General features: G+C 48.0%; 2 long non-coding RNA genes across 2 annotated transcripts; one reads left to right on the forward strand and one right to left on the reverse strand.

The window, feature by feature from the left end:
* The first annotated feature begins 6190 nt into the window (after window positions 1–6190).
* LOC121027683 (uncharacterized) lies at window positions 6191–7910 on the forward strand. Its single transcript, XR_005788864.1, has 2 exons — window positions 6191–7207; window positions 7499–7910. It is a non-coding gene; the product is annotated as an uncharacterized LOC121027683 (long non-coding RNA).
* An 817-nt stretch (window positions 7911–8727) lies between these two features.
* On the reverse strand, window positions 8728–11999 carry LOC121027682 (uncharacterized). The gene is made up of 2 exons (XR_005788863.1): window positions 11947–11999; window positions 8728–9470 (listed from the first exon to the last, which is right to left on the reverse strand). It is a non-coding gene; the product is annotated as an uncharacterized LOC121027682 (long non-coding RNA).
* Window positions 12000–12059: the final 60 nt, after the last annotated feature.

A 12059-nucleotide genomic window follows, 5' to 3' on the forward strand; every position in this document is an offset into this window, starting at 1 on the left:
TTGACGTAGTGACACGACAGTTATATACATTACGAAATCCATCCCCTTTTAAGGTCAAGGAGATGGCAAGAAAAAGAAAATCGATGCCCCTAATCTCAGCGTGGTGCTCAAAAGAGAGGTCCCAGACAAGTCAGAGGTGCTATTACTGTGTGGTTCCCATAGGATTTTGGTAGAAAGTGACTGTTAAACTCGTAAGGCCTTTCATGAGGTTGGGCCATTGCAAACTTACCCTCGGAGAAGGCTGACATTATACCAGGACATGTGGGACTCTGTCTCTTACCTTGCTTCTGCAGGAATAGCTCTGTCATCTGGGTAGACCAGGAGGCAGGAACAGGGAAATGGATTGCTTTCCATTTTTCTTTTCTTTCTTTTTTTTTTTTTTTAAGGGTTTAAATGGCAGAGAATAAAGCCTGTTGCCATAGTTATATAAACATGGGTAAATATCCCTAGGCTGAGAATGGGGGATGTGGGACATGATTCATTTTTGCTGAAGAAGAATCAAATAGTTCGACCTCCTCTCTCCTGCCCCTCAAAACTCAGCCTGGAGGGAAGATGAAATTATCTCACTTGAAAATAAGGAACATATCAAAGGTCTGAGATTGGTTATGAACATACTTTCTCAAAGCCACCCAGAGGTGGGCGGGGGTGGGGACAGGGGTGGGGGAAGGACCCCTAAACGGTAGCTCAGCATTTGCCCCCTGCTGGTGGGGATAAGTGTGGTGGGTACTTTTCCTGAGGGAGGGGGCGCAACTCCTGGAAATGGTGTCTAAGGGTGTCAGACTCATGGGGTTTGCCTACCTACTCAGGGAGGGTGGCCCCGTCTGTCCCACTGCCAAAGCCTGGAGGTCCTGGCACCAATAACTGAGCTCAAAGGGAGAGGCAGAACCAGTTGCGTCCCAACAGAGCTCACATCCTACAGTAAACAATGGAAACACGGCCGTTCTCCTGGCTCCATATCCCATGGCCCCCACCTGGAGGTCCCCACCCAGCGCGTCTTAGCCCGCCCTCTGGAAGATGCATCCCTGGGTGAGGCTGTGCCCGTCTCCACTGACAGCAGAAGAGCTGAAGAGTTCATACTGATGTGAGGAAAGACATGCATGGCCACACACGGTCTGGAAACCTCATCATAACATCACCCTCCTGAGAGGGGCGTCCATATCCCTACTGCCCTCAGGCCTCCACCCCCTGTGCCTGCCAGCAGCTCCCCCACACCTCCTGAGCATCAACAGGAAAGGCTGACCCTAGAGATAAACATGTGCTGTTGGAATGTGTTCAGATATACTGCGGAACTGTCCCTCTCCAGGCAGAGGACCTCGCCTGGCAGGCAGGCCAGGAGGTGCTGGGCAGAGACTGTGTGTCTGAGTGTGAACATGTTGGGACTGCAAGGAGGGGACTGGAGTGAGGCCTAGTTATTCTTTTTTTTAATTACTTAATTAATTTTTAAAATTTACACCCAAGTTAGTTAGCATATAGTGCACCAATGATTTCAGGAGTAGACTCCTTAATGCCCTTTGCCCATTTAGCCCATCCCACCTCCCACAGCCCCTCCCGCAACACTGTTTGTTCTCTATATTTGAGTCTTTTATGTTTTGTCCCCCTCCCGTTTTTATATTATTTTTGTTTCCCTTCCCTTATGTTCATCTGTTTGGTATCTTGAATTCCTTGTATGAGTGAAGTTTGTCTCTCAAATATTTGTCTTTCTCTAATTTCTAGTTCCATTCACATAGTTGCAAATGACAAGATTTCATTCTTTTTGATTGCTGAGTAATACTCCATTGTATATATATATACCACATCTTCTTTATCCATTCATCCATCGATGGACATTTGGGCTCTTTCCATACTTTGGCTATTGTTGATAGCGCTGCTATAAGCGTTGGGGTGCACGTGCCCCTTCAAAATAGCACACCTGTATTCTGTGGATAAATGCCTAGTAGTGCAATTGCTGGGTCATAAGGTAGTTCTATTTTTAATTTTTTGAGGGACTTCCATACTATTTTCCAGAGGGGCTGAACCAGTTTGCATTCCCACCAGCGGTGAAAAGAGATCCTCTTTTTCCACATCCTCACCAACATCTGTTGTTGCCTGAGTTATGTTAGCCATTCTGACATGTGTGAGGTGATATCTCATTGTGGTTTTGATTTGTATTTCCCTGATGATGAGTGATGTTGAGCATTTTTTCATGTGTCTGTCAGCCATCTGGATGTCTTCTTTTGAGAAGTGTCTATTCACGTCTTTTGCCCATTTATTCACCGGATTATTTGTTTTTTTGGGTGTTGAGTTTGAGAAGTTCTTTATAGATTTTGGATACTAACTTTTTATCTGATATGTCGTTTGCAAATATCTTCTCTTATTCTGAAGGTTGCCTTTCAGTTTTGCTGATTATTTCCTTCGCTGTGCAGAAGCTTTTTATTTTGATTTATTTTGAAGCTAGGACTTTGATGGCTTCCTGTCTTAAGTTTAGGTCTTTCATCCATTTTGAGTTTATTTTTGTGTACGGTGTAAGAAAGTGGTCCGGGATTGTGATGCCTCCTGCTTTGGTTTTCTTTTTCAAGATTGCTTTGGCTATTCGGGGTCTTTTCTGGTTCTATACAAATTTTAGGATTGTTTGTTCTAGCTCTGTGAAGAATGCTGGTGTTATTTTGATAGGGATTGCAAGGCCTAGTTATTCTGAAAACAATCTAACTTCTAGCTTTATTCCTCTGTCCACCTTAGATGGGACTGGGCTCCTGTGCCTCATACAATCCTGATATCAGGAGAGACAGCAGAGGGACCAAGTGGCCTATATGCTAGAGGTCCCTTGGTTCCAAAGGAAAGATTCACTTTGGATTTTAACTGAAAAATCTTTTGACTGGCTAGAGAAATCAAAGACTCTAGGCATGGGGGGAAAAAGCTCCTTAGCTTTCATGTCTTCAAACATGGAGTGTCATTCCCTCCACTTATAGAGCAACTGAGGCCAAAAGAGACTGGTCTTTATGTTGAAGGGACAAAGTTCTCCTGTTCCTTCTTTCTACTACCTACTCTGCAGAAAGCATGCGGGGTGTGACCTGAGGTGGGTTACCAAGATGACTAGAACCACTGAGGGTTCTAGTCCCCCATCCACAAACCCCGTGGCTGAATTTACACCTAGTGCCAAACTAGGCACCACTCTCAGCCTTAACTTTTGTACAAAGCCACCTGCCTTGCAAGGCCAGGCCATCAGTCATGCAGTGGCTACAACTTTTTCTACAACACAGAAGGAAGGTGTTGGGGGAGGGGGCAGGGGAAAGAAACAGCAGTATAGTATTTTGGAAAACTCCATGTATGAATGGGCTATCTCGCCTGAACAATTCAGAGGGAACTGACTAGTGCAAAATTAGACGAGTCCAAACAATGAACAGTTAGTTATTCAGACTAGTCCAAATATGGGCTGCTACTGAGCCTTATTTGGAATTATTTGCAGCTATGGGTCTTGTGCTTGTGGTGCCTAAGCAATGGTCTCATTGCTACTTGGGAAGCAAATATTTCCATTTTGCAAACATTACTGGAAAAGCAAATATTTTTCAACTGCAAAGAGCACCTGAAGAATGTCAGGGCACACACAGCACAGGGAAATACTTAATGCGATTTGTGCAAACCAATGCCGGTAGATGGGAACTGCGTGGAAAGGGAGAGGGAGTCATTCTCAGCACGCTCCCAGGGACATTCTGCCACAGCTGGCTCCCTGGCAGCCCTGTGCCCGCTTCCCTGTAACCTCACCTACATGGCCTCCCACTCAGAGGGAAAGCTCATTTTGTTACACACTACTTACCAGCACCCCCCACCCCCCACCGCCCCCAGCTTCTGGTTGCTGTGAGCAAAAACCAGGAGTTGGCAGCCTGCCAGGGAGAGACTTGTCGGCGAGACAGAAAGAAGGCTACCTGCTTCTTTTCCTGAGGCCATGGGGTGAGGAGAAAAAGAGGTCACATCTCAGGTTTGGCTTACTGCATACTTGCTGCCACCAGGCTGGTTCCCAAGGGTCTCCTGGTCTTCTGCGGGGACTGGAGAACTGTCCAAGCCTGGAATAGATGCCAGCCCTGGGGTATGGCCAGAGACCCCTAGGGCAGCCAGTGCCAGGGTGACAGCTGCTGCTGTGAAGGCTTCTGCTTGACCAGAGAGGCAGGACCCTCTCCCCAGGGTTCTGGGCGGGGGGGTGGAGGCAGGGTGGGCAGTGGCTCCCGGTGGCAGCCATCTATACCAAGAGAAAGCCTCAAGTTCCAGAGTGGAATGGCAATGAGGCCAAGAGACACTGCCATCACTTCACAAATGAAGATACCTTTTAAAGAATAGGCACTCCACATGCAAAGGAGGTTTGGTTTCTACTGCCCTCCCTCTCCCTGCCTTTGGACAGGTTTTCTTTGCTGTGATTATTCCCCATGAATCATCATCCATAGAAAGTGACTGAGGCAATGGAGAGTGAATAATGAATCCCCTAAATGGTCTTTTGTGTCTCTGCCTGGAGGGTTTTGGAAGTAACTTGCATTTTAATCTATCTGACTTGGAATCATAGAATTTGGGAGCTGAGGAGGACCTTATAGATAATCAGGGGATTGTGACCTCATGGAGAGACCAGAAGTCAAGACATGTGGGTCTGAACCTCTGGTCTGTCACTAAAAATAGTGCTTGCTAACATTTATCGAAGGCTTTCCCTGTATCAGGCGCTCATCTACTGGTCCCAAACCCTCAGAGGCAGAGGGGCTCCTATTGCCTCCATTCTGCAGATGAGGAAGAAGGGAGCTGGGGAGCCAGAACTCCCCTCTGGTCACACAAAGCTCTGGCTTTCGCTCCAGGACCCACACCCTCTCAGTCACTCGGCTGCCTCATCGTGGAGCCTTAGACAAGTAATTCAACCTCTTTGGGTCTCAGTTTTCTCCTTGGTGATCTTTAAAATTTTAAAACTCTAACAAAAGTCTGCATTTCCTACCCAAGCATATGATTTACAGGTCAGGAAAGTGCAGCCCAGAAATGTGAAATGATTTGCCGTACATCACCCAGGTGGCCAGAGGCAGAGCCGGCATGGGAACCCAGGCCCAGTGGTCTTTCCTCCTCACCTGCCAGGCAAGACGGCCTTTCCCTCCGCCTCACTTTGGCAGGTGTTTCTAGAGGAGTCCAACTCCTTGCCTAAGAGGGGTTCAGGTAGATTGGAGATGTCGGGTTTGGGTGTGGCCAATGACAACACCCAAGAGGAATTTAAGAGGCTGGTGATATTTGTCTAAGTATCTTCGACCTATCTGCCTGTCTGCTGTTTCCTATCTTTCTCGGGTCAAGAGTGGTGATCAAAATCATGCAGTAACCACAGAGAAAGAGCACGGTGATACGAGATCTGCTGTGGCACATACACACTCCCCCCTGGTGGGTGATGCTTACAGTGGTTTTGTCCCTCTCAAGCAAATGTTACCACCTTGTACAGGCTCTCATGGAGCCTGCGTCCTTCATCGTGGTTCAAAGTCTGCCCTTCTCCCCCTTCTCCTGTCCCCGTCCCTCCCCCCCCACCCCCCGTTGCGGGATTTGATCAGACCCTGGGGTGTGATGAGCGTGCCTCTGGAGGAGGCAGGTCCGACAGTGCGCTCTGGCAATCAGTGTGCACCACCTTTAGTAGTATCCCCATCCTAGTGTCCTCGCTACGGAGACAGAGACTGGGGAGGGCTGGAGGTGTCAATGAACAAATCATTGGAGCGCATCCGAAGTGAGAACAAGGGCATCCTGGGGGAGGCAGTACTCTGTTCACAATGGCACCATGAACCCGTGTACGTATGTGAGGGTGCGTGTGGCTCAGCCGCTCCGAAATGAGCTCTCACCCACTGGTGAGTGGAAAATTAGCTTTGGCAGGTGAGGAACTGGGTGACAGGTGAGGAAGCCAGCAGGGGTATCGGTGTTATCTCTCTCTCGTACCCCCTCTCCCCTGACTTGTAATTAGGTGCAGTGGAAATGGCTCACAAGGGCTTGGGCACGGGGGCGCGTGACAGGAGTGCGACAGAATGGCCTCGTGGCCTTTGGAAGCTAGCTGTGTGCTCTGCAGGTGGGCTGCCCTAAGCCAGTCGGGAGTTGGCATTTTCCTGACAGCCCACAAAGCAAGCTGTGTGGCTTACGTTTCTTTGGTGGGTGGGAGAAGAGATGGCAGCCCAGGGACTAAGCCCTGGGAAATTCTGCCATATGGCAGGACGTTGGAGGCGATGTGGGCCAGAAGCGGCGGGCAGAAGACCTGGGGTCTTGGACCGGCTCCGCTGGCCTGTCTCTGCGTGGCTCTGGTTGGCCCTGTAATCTCTCTGTGCCTCAGTTGCTCTAACTGTAAAGTGGGGCGAACGACTCCTCTGCTCCCTGCCTGCTGTAAAGGCAAGATATTTAGAGGCCCTTTGAAATGTCAAGAGCACGGCTGCAAATGTGAGGCCCGACTGCCAAGGGAATTTGCAGAGCCCACGGGGAGGCAGCCGTCTGCCTCAGCGTTGGTTTCACAGCCTGTGCTCAGACAGGTACTTAAGCATCTCACATCCATAAATCTCAGCTCGTATCTGTAGTCAGCAAACAAGGGAAAGGGCAGGCTGCCGCTCTGCTACCATCTGATCTTCTTACCAACCTCGGCTCTGGGCCTCCTCTGCCCCCACCCGAGGCGATGATCCCTCTGCCCTCCCGCGTCTGCTCTCGGCCTGTCAGTTTAATTTAACAAGGTTGTGGGAGAGGCTTGATTTAATCAAACCAGTTGCTGCATCCGTTCTGCTCAGAGGTCCCTCAGTGTCACCACCGAGGCTCAGATTAGACAGTGACAATTACTTCTTCTTCCCTGGCTATAGCTTCCCCCTCCCTTTCTCTCCCTGAAGGGAACACGGAGGCAGACCGGGCTCCTGGGACCTAAGAATAGATGCATGAGGATCAAAGGAGGGAAGCAGACTGGCCTGAGAAAGCCCCTCTCATGCCTTACATGGCCTGGTTGAGGGCTGAGCAACAGCCTGAGGGACGGAGGGATAGAAAATTCGAGCAGAGCTGCCTTGGGAAGGCTCAGGACTGTCTGAGGACAGAGCCGTGCTAGCGCCAGCGCCATTATCGCTGGCCCTCGGAGATACACCAGGTCTCGGAAACAGGGTGGAGGGGTGCGCTAATGCTCTGTACGCGCCAGCCCGCAAGCATTTATTTCCAGGTTCTCAGCCTGGATTCTGGGGTCTCCAGAGCTGGGAAACAGCAACAAGAAACAAAGGTGAGACTCCATCAGAGTTTCTGTGGCTCTGTTCTTGGCACAAAAGCGGCTGTGACAGGAGGAGCTGCCCCCTGAACCAGGGGTTCGAGGGAGGCTGTGTGGAAACTACCGTACGGGGGGCAGGTGGGTAACGAACTGTGGCGCTTGGCAGTGTGTGTGTTGTGTGTGTGAGCGTCTGGAGCTGGACAGCAAGGCAGGGGGTCTCTGGTGCAGAAGCCTCAGGGCTTAGGGAGATTCCGGAACAGATCTCTCTTCTTGCCATTTAACTCTTTCATTTCCCTCCTTTTCCAGGAAGTGGGTGCTCGGGCGCCTCTTGCTCTCTCCAGCGGCTCACAGGAGAGAGACGAAGGCCTCTTGAAGAGTCCTCACTCAGGGTGATGGGAATCCTGTTTCCTTTTGCTCATTTGTGTCACATTCTTCCATCGGGCTGGGCAACTGACAGGTGCATCCCTCCCCGGGCCCCCCTCTGAGTCCCCTCCCTGCCATTTGTCTCTCACCCAGATATCCGGCAGACGCCACCATCCGCGGAAGCTGAATATGATTAGCAGAAACCCTTCCTGACAGCTCCAAAGAGAATCCCTCAAATGCATATTCTATTGAGTGCATCTCATTGCTGCTGACAGTCGCTTTATCAATTAAATTCCACATTCCCAGTCTTTGGAGACGCCATGAACCTCCCTACCTAATAAATCACAGGCCCCCAGTTATTGTTAAATGTCCCATCAGTCTCTAATAAACTCCCTGCCAACAGGGGCAGGTTATTTATTATGCTGCCTGGACAAGAATGAATTGGGCCCCGTTCTTACAAGGGGAAGAGCAAATGTGACGCCTTCCTCCCTAAAGACTGAGGCCGTGCTATTAAAAGGGGCAATTAATCAATGTGGGCCTTGGGCAGAGGAGAGCCTGGTCAGGAGACAGGGAGGAAGACCTGGGGTTCTTTTCCGAAAGCCTGCCAGGCCAATGTCCATGGCGGGAGGTGGCTGTGCAGAGTGCGTGGGCTGGGCCTTTGCGGCGGCTTCCCCACCTCCTAATTCCTGTCTGAAAAGGTACTGAAGATATAAGGTCACCCCGTGGGCCAAGGGGCGCATGTAAAAATAGTTATCCTCTGTTTTGGGAGGTAGCCACTTAGGAATGAGAAGGTCCTGAAACAAATTCTGTCCAGGTGGCCACATATTGTTACTTGATAAACTTTATATAACCTAAGTGTATCGATGGCGCTAGTCCACTGAGCAGATGAACTGAAGAATGCCGGAGGGAAGGCCCCCCTTGTCTGGGAGCAAGAACTAGGAAACACTTGCTCCATCAGTTTGTGGGGTAAACACCACACAGGTAAGCCCTGGTACTCGGGAAGCAGTGTACCAACACCGAAAACACCCGGGAGCTAGCAGGTGTAAGACACAAGCGTGTGAAGGGCGTCCTGAAGTTCCCCGCCTCAGGTTAGATCCCAGATCTAGATGATGCTCCACGGTCTGCCAGTTAAGACCCAGACTCCTCGGCTTTGCCATTAATCGAGCCCCATCCACATTTCCAACTGTATCTCTCTTTATTTTATGTAACAGTACCCCGCATTGGGAGAGCACAGCACAGTCATTTTCTATTCCTTATGGTAGCAGACAAGGTCCTTCATAACATGGGACCAATATATCTCTGCAGCCTCATTTCCTGGCAATTGCTGCCATACTTGCCTCCGTTCACACTAAAGCTCGTGGCTTCCCTAAACTATTATGGTTTCTCATGCTTCCACGCCTTTGCACAAACTGTTCGCTTTGCCCAGAATATCTCTCTAACTTGCCTGCTTGGTGAGCTCTCTCCTTCCACCCCCACTGCCTGATGAAACTCCTTATCTATCCTTCAGGATCAGCTCAGAAAATGAGCCCGCAGTGCTTCACAGGACTTGGGCTTGGCCTCCTGGCGCAGATGTACTAGACTCCAGGGTAGGTAAGGAGAAAACATGGTGTTTTTCTCATTGTTCAGTGCATGCTTTAAACCATTTTGATTTTGGGTGGAGATGAGAAGGGCATAGAGAAGAAAGCTACTGCTCTCTGAATACCAAAAGCTGTTTTCCTTAATTTCTCAGTAGTTCCCACTCTCTCCCACATGACAGCCACATTTTAACTAAGGCCCTGAAAATGTCAGTATTGCATATGATTTTATACCAACTTGTGCTACTTGCGTATTTCCTCCTTGATCGGGGCCACCTGTTCGCAGGTATCCTTCTCCTTGAGGGCAACGGCTGTGTCCATATTGGGTGTTCAGAAGATATCTGTTGAAAGAATAAAGAGAAGCTTCAGATTGAATGCAAATAACATTGCCTACCCTTTGTTGCTTTGAGATCAAGTGAGAAAAAGTAGCTGTAAAAATGGTAGTTCTGTTCCTTCTTTCCACATTCTCCTTACACCCACCATGGGCCACCTTAATGTCTATGCTTTTATTTACATTGTTTTCCTCTACACCGGTGCAAAAACCTCCACTGTGGAATGATTGTATGGGACCACTTGAACCTCCATGTCCATCCTGAGTCTAAGTTTTACTTGCTTTTCAGTGCACAGGAATCCTTCCCTTCTCTAGCTCCCAGGTACATTAGGTGAAGTAAGGCTTTCCAGGTAGACAGAATAGAGTAAAAAAAGGCTGAGGTCCCATTGAGATTTTTCCTGAGGGGAGGCCGGGAAGCACACACAGTCTGACTCATTGCTGTGTATGTTACTCTCATACCTTACCTAGTTATTAAATGGTGCCTTACCTCTGTGTTTTATCTTCACAGCACTAAAAGTTACAGCCAACAACTTTATCTAACTTTTCCATTACTGAGGAAAATATTTTATGTATTGATTTGTGTTTTTAGCTGTAGCAACACAATTTATTCCTAGTAACCTTACTGCAATATTTGTGTCCGTAAAACATCATAAACAAGAAACACGATCACAGAATGTCTATAAAACTGGACGTGTTCTTTTCTGGAAAAGCAGTCTTTTTGTTTCTTTTGGGATGAGAGCTGGCTTCTTCATCGATTGGTGTGAGTTTATAGAATTACTGCTATGCGCAATGGAGACCCAGCAAAGACTTTTGAGCAAGATTCAGTGTTTATTAGGCCCACCAAGGGCCTGGTGCTGGGCTGGAGAGCCTGGAGTGAAAAAATTCCCATCCTTGAGAAGCTTATAGTTTTTTTTTTTTTTTTTTTTTTTTTTTTTTTAGTGTAAGGGACAGACACCTAAACAAGTAAATAGAACCGGGTAAGAGACTGGAGTTATTATAGTGTGAAGTGGGAGTCTGGCATGGGAAATAAAAAAGTTTGTTAAAAGGATCTAGGGGCACCTGGGTGGCTCAGTCGGTTAAACATCTGACTACGGCTCAGGTCATGATCTCGAGGTTCGCAAGTTTGAGCCCCCAGTCAAGCTCTGTGCTGACAGCTCAGAGCCTGGAGACTGCCTCAGATTCTGTCTCCCTCGCTCTCTGCCCCTCCCCTGCTCATGTTCAAATGCTCTCTCTCTCTCTCTCTCTAAAAAAAAAGTAAATAAAAATAAAAATAATGAAAAAAAGGAACAGGATCTGAAGCTGGACCCAAACAACCTATGGTACACACTTAAGAATGATTACTCCAGTACTTGTGGAGTGAGTGGCTGGGAGAGAGAAGAAAAGGGACAGGGGACTATTCAGAAGGTTGTTTCAATAGCTAGGCTGACAAAGGGGCTTAAAGTAGGACAAATGCTATGGAGACTGGACAGAGGAATGAATGAGGTACATAGAGGCAAAATTACCTGCCCTCAGGTAAACTGTAAGAAAAGGGAGAGTGATGGTAGATGGTAGAGTGCCCCAGTGGGGCACCTGGGTGGCTCAGTCGTTTTAAGCATCCGGCTTCGGCTCAGGTCGTGATCTCGCGGTCCATGAGTTTGAGCCCCGCGTTGGGCTCTGTGCTGACAGCTCAGAACCTGGAGCCTGCTTCTGATTCTGTGTCTCCCTCTCTCTCTGACCCTCCCCCCATTCATGCTCTCTCTCTGTCTCAAAAATAAATAAACGTTAAAAAAAATTTTTTTTTAAAAAAGAATAACTCCCAGGTTTGGGATTTGGGGGCTAGATGGATGAAAAAGGTGGGGTTACTAAGAGGAAGCCTGGAAACTTCAGTGCCCACTCCCAACAGAACCCCTTCTTTCACATGGACAGTTGACATTTCTCAATGTTTTTTAAATTTCTAACCAAAACGCATCCTTGAGACCTCTTACAGATGGGATTACAGTGCCAAAGCCCCTTCTACATCATTTGGAATCTGGATCATCATTCTGTGTGCACCTGCATGTGTGTGAGCATGGGGTGAGAGATAACGATCAGAATGATGATATAAGGACAAAAGAAAAAGTAGGCGTTGGATGCAGAATATCTTTAGTTTTGGAATTATAAATAAGATTAGGTTCCAGAAATATTTAAACTTGGAGTTATGGCTAAGACTCGCAGGAACTCATTTACTCAATAAACACTGAGCACTTACTATGGGTCAGATCTGTTTTTTTTCTCATTAGGAATACAGAAGAGAACTAGACAGAACAGGTCCCTGTCCTCATAGAGTGGGGGAGACAGACAATAAACACAATCTCAGCTAGTGGTGTCATGAAGAAAAATAAAGCAGAACAAGGGAACAGAGAGTGGTGGGAAAGTTGGGGGAACCCAGAGGATGATGGAAGTATCTTAGATAATAATAATAATAGATCAGGGTGAAAGAGGTGATGGGTATTAAAGAGTACACTTACCATGATGAGCACTGAGTAATGTATAGAATGGTAGAACTGCTTTATTGTACACCTGAAAACAATACAACACTGTATGTTAACTACACTGGAATTAAAATTAAAAAAAAAAAAAA

The sequence above is a fragment of the Herpailurus yagouaroundi genome, unplaced genomic scaffold (genome assembly GCF_014898765.1).
Source record: "Herpailurus yagouaroundi ecotype Mexico unplaced genomic scaffold, PumYag 77, whole genome shotgun sequence".
Lineage (NCBI taxonomy): Eukaryota > Metazoa > Chordata > Mammalia > Carnivora > Felidae > Herpailurus > Herpailurus yagouaroundi.